Raw genomic sequence first — 10,000 nt, 5'->3', positions numbered from 1 at the left:
CACCCTCCCCTCAACTCCCCAAAAAGGTAATAAAGCCGTGTGTAAATCTCTCCCCAGTAAGACAAGCTCATCTTAAGCTCCCACACTCCCCCGGGGCGCCACAAGTTTGCGTCACGTTGATCGGAAGGTAAACTAGGAAGGAAACAATTTCAGGTGACCGCTGCCCGCCTCACCTGCCGCCCAATATTACCCAGGTAGACTCAGACAGACAGGTAGGTAGGTAGGTAAGCTGGGTTTTGTATCGGATGTGTTAGTATTTTTGTGGGTTGGGTTGGGTTGGGTTGGGTTGGGTTGGGTTCGGTTCGGTTCGGTTCGGTTCGGTTCGGTTCGGTTCGGTTCGGTTCGGTTGGGTTGGGTTGGGTTGGGTTGGGTTGGGTTGGGTTGGGTTGGGTTGGGTTGGGTTTGGTTGGGTTTGGTTTGGTTCGGTTTGGTTCGGTTTGGTTAGGTTAGTGTCTGTATTGGGTCTTCTGGAGTCTTTGTTGGTCTCTGTCTGTTAAGTTAGGTTCGGTTAAGTTTTCATTCTACTTCTACCCTTTATATTTATACTCTTTTAATTTCTACCCCGCTTCTACTCTTTCTACTTTCACTCCTAAAAAAAAAGACTAACGTTACTTTTTACTTCCATAAACAAACTTCGTAACTTACTTATTTCTTTTTTTTTTTGGCAGCGATTGGTTCTATTTTCCTCAAATAAATTCTTCATCGGGTCGCGCAATTTTTTTTTTCTTTTTTTTTCATGTAAGCGAGTCTCCGGCCGAGGGCAACAAAAAGTCAAAAAAAAAAAAGTCTCTTGGTATAGTTGCTTTTTGTCTTTCAAGAGTGGCACAAGTTTCTCTTTTCCTGCAAGAAAATTTGCTTTTTTTTTTCCATAATCTCATAAACACTTTTTAAACCCTTCCACCTTCTTAACTAATTATAAGAACATCAGAAAACAAGAGCTGGTGCAAAAAAAGCCATCAGACTTGCACGTGGCACTCCCTGTACAAGACATATCTATCCCATCACACTTATCCATAAACGTGTCTAATCTTTTAATCCTCCCTAATGACTCACCACTAACAGCCTGATTACTGAGTCCATTCCATTCATCCACCACTCTATTTGAGAAACAATTATTTTCTATCTCTATTTTAAATCTAACTTTTTCAAGTCTGAACCCACTATTTCTTGTCCAATCCTCATTAATGAGCCGGAGAATTTTGCTTACGTCACCTTTATTATAACTCCTATATCACTTAAAAAACGTCTATCAGATCCCTTCTTAACCTACGCCTAGTTCACAAAATACAAGGAAAAATTAACCTCTTCTTTGTTTTAGCGAATATAACAAGGGTAACGAGGCAGGATCCTCAGGGTTAGTAATCAGGGCAGGACAAGAAATAACGTGTTTAAGCTTCATAAAGTTAGATTAGGAGAAGAGATAGCCACAAACTGCTTCTCAAATAGAGTGGTAGATGAACGGAACAGACTCAGTGACCAGGTTGTTAGTGCTGAGACATTAGGAAGCTTTAAAAAGATTAGACAAATTTATGGATGGGGATGATAGGAGGGGAAAGGTAGGTGTGTTTCATACAGGGGACTTGCCACGTGTAGGCCTGGTGGCTTTTTGCAGTTTCCTTTATGTTCTTATGTTGTCATGTGCCTAAGCAAATATTTTTTAGTGTCGGAATACTAGCAAAGGGTGACCATAGCAGTGTGGGGATTAAAACTGACCTCATCCTTTAATTTTCAAGAACAAATATTAAGAAAAGAAGATAGTTTTTCATCTCGCTTCCCCGAATATAGAAAATATAAGAAAGGATTTAACAATTTGTTCATAAAGGTGACACCATGATCTGTTAAAGGGAAGGGAAGAGAGAGAGAGAGAGAGGAGAGAGAGAGAGAGAGAGAGAGAGAGAGAGAGAGAGAGAGGAGAGAGAGAGAGAGAGAGAGAGAGAGAGAGAGAGAGAGAGAACCTTCCAATGACTTCTATTTTCTCTACCGTTTATTGTTTTTTTTATTCCTCTTCAGACAAGCATCTTTTTTCCTTTTTCTCATGATTTTTGTTGTTTCCTCGTTTATTTCCATCTTCTAAAACCTCATGTATATATTTTTTAAGTGAATTTTTTTTTTTTTTTTTTTTTGGCTAGCTTTTGTTATTTTTTCTGATTATTGATTCTTGTTTTTTCACGATTTATTTTTTGTTTCCTGTCTGTTTCCATCCTTCTCGTGTTGAAGAGAGATGGATATTTATTCTCTCTCTCTTACTCCTTCTTCTTCTTCCTTTGTTTATTTTCGTTTTCCTTCTATTTCCATGTTTTAAAAAATTATGATGTGAATATAGTTTTATTTATTTATTTATTTGCTTTTTTTTTTCTCTCCTCCTCTTCCTCCTCCCCATTCTTCCTTCTTCCTTTGTTTATTCTTGTTTACCTCCGTTTCCACATTCTCAAAAATAAAAAGTGATTATCATTTTATTTTTTCATAGCACTGATGGACTTATGGCAAACATATATTTATTTATTTATTTTCTTTTTAACGGTTTCTTTGTTCATTTCTTTCCTTTGTGTACTATTTTTTTTTCTTTTTCTGATTTCCATTCTACAGAAAAATAAATAAAATAAAATAAATAAAATCTTTGAAACATTTATTTTTTTTTCTTTTTAACGGTTTCTTTGTTCATTTCTTTCCTTTGTGTATTGTTTTTTTTTCTTTTTCTGATTTTCATTCTACAGAAAAATAAATAAAATAAAATAAATAAAATCTTTGAAAAGGGAGGAAAACTTCTGCTAATATCTTTTTCTTTCTTTTTCCTTCTTTTCCGTTTATTTTCATTAAAAAAAACTAAGAAATGTTTTCAGAAGATCGAGACTTCTTATAATTTTTTTTTCTTTTTACTTTTTTTATTGTACAGTGTAATCTTATTTTCTATATCTTTTCTTCTGCAATTTAATCTTTTTTTCTTTTTTTTATTCCATAGTTTAATCTTGTTTTGTTCCTTTTTCATACTACAGTTTAATCTTTTTTAATTTAATTTAATTTTTATTTTTTTTTATTCTATAGTTTATTTATTTTTTTAAGTCTTTTTATTTCACAGTTTAATCTCTTTTTTTTTTTCTACAGTTTAATCTCGTTTTCTTCCTTTTCATTCTACAGTTAAATTTACTTTTCTTCCTTTTCATTCTACAATTAAATCTCGTTTCTTCCTTTTATTCTAGTTAAATCTCGTTTTCTTCCTTTTTATTCTAGTTAAATCTCGTTTTCTTCCTTTTTATTCCACAATTAAATCTTGTTTTTTTCCTTTTTATTGTAATTAAATCTCGTTTTCTTCCTTATCATTCTACAGTTAAATCTCGTTTTCTATGACTTTATATTCTAGTTTAATCTTGTTTTCTACGTATCAGAGACCTTAATGCAACCTGCCCACGCTCTCGCTGCAAAGTTTATCTATTATTTTTATATAGTCTGCTCATATTTTAAGCATTCATTTTATCTTATATTTATCCACGTATTTAATTTTTGTTTGCTTTGTATTTTCCATCCACTTCTATCTTGAAAAATCTTCCTGTAACGTTTACCAGTAGCACACACACACACACACACACACACACACACACACACACACACACTGAATGAAGATGATGCATAATAATAATAAAAATAATAAAAATAATAATAATAATAATAATAATAATAATAATAATAATAATAATAATAATATCCATGCACATTTTTATATATCAAATTGGAAAACAAGAAAAATCAGGCGAATTTAATGAAATAATCTATACATTTTAAACGGAAAAGAATGAAAAGGTGAGAGAAAAAATGAGTTGATATTTCTAGACACAAACCGGAAATGACTTACAAATCGGAAATGACCTGCAGACTGGCCACTCCTCCTCCTCCTCCTCCTCCTCCTCCTCCTCCTCCTCCTCCTCCTCCTCCTACGCTAATGATACAAATCCATATTTTTATTTCATTCTCTTATCAATATTCTCCTTTCTTCATTCACCTATTGTTCCTCCTCCTTTTCTTCCTCCTCCTCCCCCTCCTCCTCCTCCTCCTCCTCCTCCTCCTCCTGAAGCTCTTCATTCTTCATTACCCTGTCCACTCTTCCTACTATATCTCATCCTCCCTCCTTCTCCTCCTCCTCCTCCTCCTCCTCCTCCTCCCTCTCCTTCCTCCCCGACCCTGCGACTGGCGGGGAGGCCTCACGCAAGGCAGGGGCGCGGCGGGGGCGGCTCTTCCCTCCTCTGTGTCGCCGTCAGGAGAGAGATGGGGCGCCCTAACTTTGGGATTATATATGACTCAACCCTTCCACTCCAACCGTGACTGCTCTCTCTCTCTCTCTCCCTCTCTCTCCTCTCTCTCTCTCTCTTTCTGGTTTTTACGGTTGGCATTCACACGTTTCGATAATTAATTTAGGGTTCGATGTCAAGGTGTTTCGAAACTTTGCACGATTCGAATCTGCATCAAATGAAACGAAACGGATCCGATGCTACTGCTAGACAAAACACACGTACAAACATACATACATATATACTCGTTCGTTAGTTCGTTTGTACATGAATGCATACATACATACATCCCGACACGGTTCAGAGTGAGTTACTAATTCAGCACTTATTGGACGCGCGCGCGGACACACACACACACACACACACACACACACACACACACACACACACACACACACACACACACAAGAACAAGTTTGCAGATGTTGTTTGTCCTTGTTGTTGTTGGTATTACTTCGGTGGTGGTGGTGGTGGTGCTGATGTTGTTGTTATTGTTGTTGTTGTTGTTATTGTTGTTGTTCTCAAATTTCTCTCCATTTTTCTTGCTTTTTTCCTCTTTCCACTCCTATTTTTTTTTCCTTCTTATTCTTTTTCTTGTTCTTCCTCTCTCTTTCTTCTTCCTTTCTTCCCTTCTTTCACTTACTGTCCTCCCATTTCCTCCCATTTACTTCATTCTCTTGTCTCCCCTTCTATCATATCCCCCTTCCCCGCCATGTCCCCTCTCTCTTTCTACCTCCCATCCCTCTCCTCCCATTTTAACTCCTCTCCCTTCCCCCTTCCCCCTTCCCCATTCCTACCTTTTACCCCTCTCTCATTTTCCCATTCCTTTCAATCCTCACCTCCTTCCCTATACCTTTTCTTTCATCTCTCACCCATTCCCCTATTTATCTACTTTCTCATTTCCATTTCTCTACCATTCTATTCCCTTCTCTTCTCTCCCATTTATCCTTTCCATCCTCCACTCAGTTATCTACATCCTCTCTTTCTCTCTCTTTCCTCCCTCCTCCCCCTCCCTACCATTCGTCCTCTCTCCTCTCCTCTCCTCCATACCTCCCTCTTATGTTCCCTTCTCTCCATTACCCCCCCCCCCAAACTCCAGCGTCCTCCCTACCCCTCCCACCCCTTCCTCCCTCCCTCCATCAACCGGAGTGGACGGACTCAGTTAAGTGTAGTTTATTCCGGCGCCAAAGTTACGATAGATCACCACAACTCCGGCCGCTACTGCAGACTTATGAACCATTTACATCGTCCGGATCCGTACCCGCACCCGGACCCGACCCGGACAGACCATAACGGCGCCTGCTGTGTGTGTGTGTGTGTGTGTGTGTGTGTGTGTGTGTGTGTGTGTTACTGCTAGGGGTGTTTCTCTCTCTTTCTCTCTTTCCCTCCTCTTCTGTGTCATCTTATATCTCTTCGTCCTCTTCCTCCTCTTTGTCTTCCTCTTATTCTTCTTCTTCCTCTTCCTCCTCCTCCTCCTCCTTCTTTTACTATTTGTCTGTGTATGTGTTCGTTTGTGTGTTCCTCTCTTTCCTTTCTTCTCTTCTCTTCTGCGTCACTCTATATCTCTTCCTCCTCTTTCTCTTCCTCTTCCCCGTTTTCTTCCTCTTCCTCCTCCTCCTCCTCCTCTTCTTAGTGTGTGTGTGTGTGTGTGTGTGTGTGTGTGTGTGTTCGTACGTACTGATTTAATTAGCAGAGTTTCTCTCTTTCATTTCTTTTTCTCTATCTTCCCTTTATCCTTCCTCTCTCTTTTTTCTTCCTCTCTCCTCCTCCTCCTCCTCCTTCTACTCTATCACTATCTCACAACCAGGCGCCACTCAGCAGGAGAAGCACACCTCTATACCCTAACCTAAAAACAACTTTACCCAAACAACAACAACAACAACAACAAGTATTCACAAACACCCTCCCAGACAAATCTTCGAACCAAGACACACTGAAGCACAGGTACACACGTTAACCACGGAGCCAGCGAGGGGGTACTACAAATTTCATCCGTGTTGGCAACGATTTAGTCTGTAATCTCGCTGGGGAGTCGCGCAGTAAAACAAGAAGGGCGTGGACAGATTAGTCTATTGCTTGGCTCTCTCGCTCCAGAAGGAAATAAATAGGGAGTAAATAGAAATAAATACGAAGCATAAGTGAAATAAAAGCATATGATTTTCTTTTTTTTCTCCTTCTGGTTCTTTTTTGTTTTACTTAAGGAATAGGAAAAATAAATGCAAGTTGTGAAAGAATTTAATGTGTGATTTTTTTTTTATTTATTTTCATTATTTTTTTTTTTATTTGAATCGTATTTTTTTACACTAAGGAATACGAAAAAAAAAATATACGAACCATAGGAAAAATATAGGTAGTGGAATTTATTCTTATTTTTTTTTCTGTTATTATTCTGGTTCATTATTAAAATTTGAACTGTATCTGATTTTGTCGTTTTACACAAAGGGAATACGAAATGAAAACAAGCCATAGGAGAATTAAATGAATAGAATGTTTTCTTTTCTATTTTTCAGTTTTATTCATTTTGTTTATTATTCTTTCGATTCTTATTAAATTTCATTTGTATTTTTTTTCGTTGTTTTTTACTCTAAATTTACTCTATATTACTCTGATACTTTTAAATTTGAGCTATCTACATATAATTTCCCTTGCTTTTACACCTAAACAAATATAATAAAATGCTTCATATGTATTAAATGTTTCACTAAATTCTTCTGGTCTTTTACCATTTCAACTGTACCTTATACACTGAACAAAAATAATAAAACATTTCATATATCTCAAATATTCCACTAAATTCTGATCCTTTAAAATCTGAGCTACATATCTTCGTTTTGTTGCTTTCATTTACGCTAAATAAAATATAATAAAACGTTTCGTATCTCAAATCTTTCACTAAATTCTAATCCTTTAAAATGTGAACTATATAATATCTCAATTTTGTTGTTTTCATTTACACTAAACTTTTCAACAAAACATTCCGGATCTCAAATGCTTCACTGAATTCTGATGCTTTAAAATATGAACTTCATCTTAACTTTACTGCTTTTACCTTACTTATATTCTTATCTTATGCTCTTCAGTACTTACCCTTAGTGACGTCACGGCCTCAGCAGCGACACCTGTGGACGGAAGAGGAACCTTAGTAATGCCTTCCCTTACGAGACAAAGGTAAGGTAAGACTGGTTATTGTATTGGCAGGCGACATCTGTACAGGAAGAAATCACTATATTTTAATTTATTTTCTTACGAGAGGAGAGGAAAGGAGAGGGGAGGTCAGGTGAGTAGAAGAGAGGAAAGGAATGGAGAGGAGAGGAGAGGAGAGGAGAGGAGAGGAGAGGAGGAGAGGAGAGAACAGAACAGAACAGAACACAAGAGAGAAGAGAAGAGGAGAGGAGAGAAAAGAGACGAGACGAGATGAGACGACACGGAAAAAAGGAAGAGAAAAGAAAAGAAAAAAGAAAAGGAATGAAAAAGAGAAAAAAGAAAAAAGAAGAAAGAAAAGAAAAAGAAAGGGAAGACAACACAAGACAAGGCCAGGCTACATCAAACGAGACAAGATAAGTTAAGATGGAGTAAGATGAAAAAAAAAAAAAAGGCAATGAAATACAAGATAAAAGAGAAAATATTAATACTGAATAAGACAGACTGAGATTGTAAATGCGACCTCAAGATAAAAGATTAAAAGGTTTCCGGCTGATGAATATTTAAATACAAAATAGGAAAAAAAAAATCTCTTCCAACTCAAAAGGGAAAAAAAAAAAGTGAACATTATAATCCACGAGAGAGAGAGAGAGAGAGAGAGAGAGAGAGAGAGAGAGAGAGAGAGAGAGAGAGAGAGAGAGAGAGAGAGACCACCACCACCACCAAGACAAACAATAAAAAAACACTGAAAACAAACCAAAACAAACCACACAATTCAAACCAAAACACTCGAACTTGGACAAACAAGGCAGTGAACCAGTGAACCAATTTTTCGAAGCAGTGAGTCTTGCTTCAAACCACTTCAGAATTCACAAGAAGAGGGACAGTGAAGTGTAATTGCCTCGTTTGTGTCTTGTCCCAAGGGAGAGAGACGCCAGAGGGGAGGGAAGGATTAAGTGGGTAGAGGGAGGGAGGGAGGGAAGGGAGAGATAGGAGAATGGAGGAGGTAAGGAGAATGAATGGAGGGATGGAGAGAAGAGTAAGACGATAAGAGAAGGGAGAAGGTTAGTTTAGGAGGAGGAGGAGGAGGAGGAGGAGGAGGAGGAGGAGGAAGAAAAGATATGATTCGTAAATATACTGTGAATAAAACGAAAAAAATATATATATATAAGAAAGCAGGAAGAGAAAGAGAGAGAGGAGAAAAGAGAAAAAAAGAAAAAGGAATAAAGAACAAAATACAAAAACTAACTCTGACAAGCTCCAATTACGAGAAGAGAGAGAGAGAGAGAGAGAGAGAGAGAGAGAGAGAGAGAGAGAGAGAGAGAGAGAGAGAGAGAGAGAGAGAGAGAGAGAGAACCGTATAGTAGAAAATCAGAAACAAACAAATATAACAGGAAAGTAAAAAAATGGTGATTGAGTATACGAGAGAGAGAGAGAGAGAGAGAGAGAGAGAGAGAGAGAGAGAGAGAGAGAGAGAGAGAGAGAGAGAGAGAGAGAGATTTATGAATATGTAACACTCTTCTCCCCTTCCTCCTCCTCCTCCTCTTCTTCTTAGCACAGATTAACTGACCGTACCTGAATGTTACCTGTCCTTACTCGTCACCTCACCTGTCCATGTCTACCTGTCTATCCCCGTCCCTCTAATGAACACTATCCATTATCCCCAACTAAAAAAAAATAAGTTATCCCCTCTTTTTCAAAACATCAATTTCTGCTTCAGTTTTTTCACCCGTTAGTGGATGGCGGAGCAAATAAATAAAAAAGCTAAAAAATAAAAAGGGATGCATAAACGCTAGAGTGGGGGGATCAAATAAACAGCATAGAAAAGTTACATTGTCTAGTAATTGAACCAAGATAAATACGTGTCAGTTTTAACGTGAAAACTGCAACATTGTTATAATACGCTTTCCCTCTCTCCCTCTCTCTGTTGCTCTCGCTCTCGCGCGCGCATAGAGGGAGGAGAGAAAGAGAGAGACACAGAGAGAGAGGGGGAGGGTGAAGGGGAAAAAAAAACGGAGCGTGGAAAATATTGTGGATGGCAGGTATAATATTTCGCTTTTCGCTGCTTTGTTGTGTGTTCCGCCGCGTGGGATTGCAATAACATATCGTTCATTCCGCGATGGGTGACTTGGCTAAAAATTGGTTGTGTTAATATAAACTGTACCTGGGGATAAAGATATGAAAGGGAGCGCTTGTAAAGAAAACGGGACTGCAATACCATAGCGTTCATTCCGCGAGGGGTGACTTTACTGTAGTTTGTTGTGTTAATTCAAACAAATATATGTATATGTGAAGAAAATGGATTGTGATAATATAGTTTTTATTATCGTTCATTTTCTGATGGGTAACCTTACTATAATTTAATGTCTTAATGTAAACTACACCTCGAGATAAATAAATGAAGGAAAGGAGGTGAAAAATAAATAAATAAGAATTCAAATCATAGGAAGGGGAAATACAGAGGCAAAGTTGGGTTTACCATTGAGTTTACCAATGAAAGCGATGAAAAAACTGAGAAAGCTGATTAACTCTTGCATGAAGGTGGGGGACAGAATAGAGGTGGGAGAAGGTAGAAAGTC

General features: G+C 37.8%; 1 protein-coding gene across 11 annotated transcripts in view; it reads right to left on the bottom strand.

Annotated features, from left to right (window-relative positions):
• The window catches only part of LOC135092696 (roundabout homolog 3-like), a 183,083-nt gene that overhangs the window by 134,026 nt on the left and 39,057 nt on the right, over positions 1 to 10,000 (bottom strand). For all 11 annotated transcript variants that reach the window (XR_010263006.1, XR_010263005.1, XM_063991318.1 and 8 more), the window contains one exon: positions 7,368 to 7,399. The gene's annotated coding sequence lies outside the window, so the exon portion shown is untranslated. The remainder of the gene's footprint in view (positions 1 to 7,367; positions 7,400 to 10,000) is intronic.

This window comes from Scylla paramamosain, chromosome 40 (assembly GCF_035594125.1).
Source record: "Scylla paramamosain isolate STU-SP2022 chromosome 40, ASM3559412v1, whole genome shotgun sequence".
Classification (NCBI taxonomy): Eukaryota; Metazoa; Arthropoda; class Malacostraca; order Decapoda; family Portunidae; genus Scylla; species Scylla paramamosain.
The sequence above is the reverse complement of the archived record's forward strand: the minus strand, read 5'-3'. Positions and strand labels throughout refer to the sequence as shown.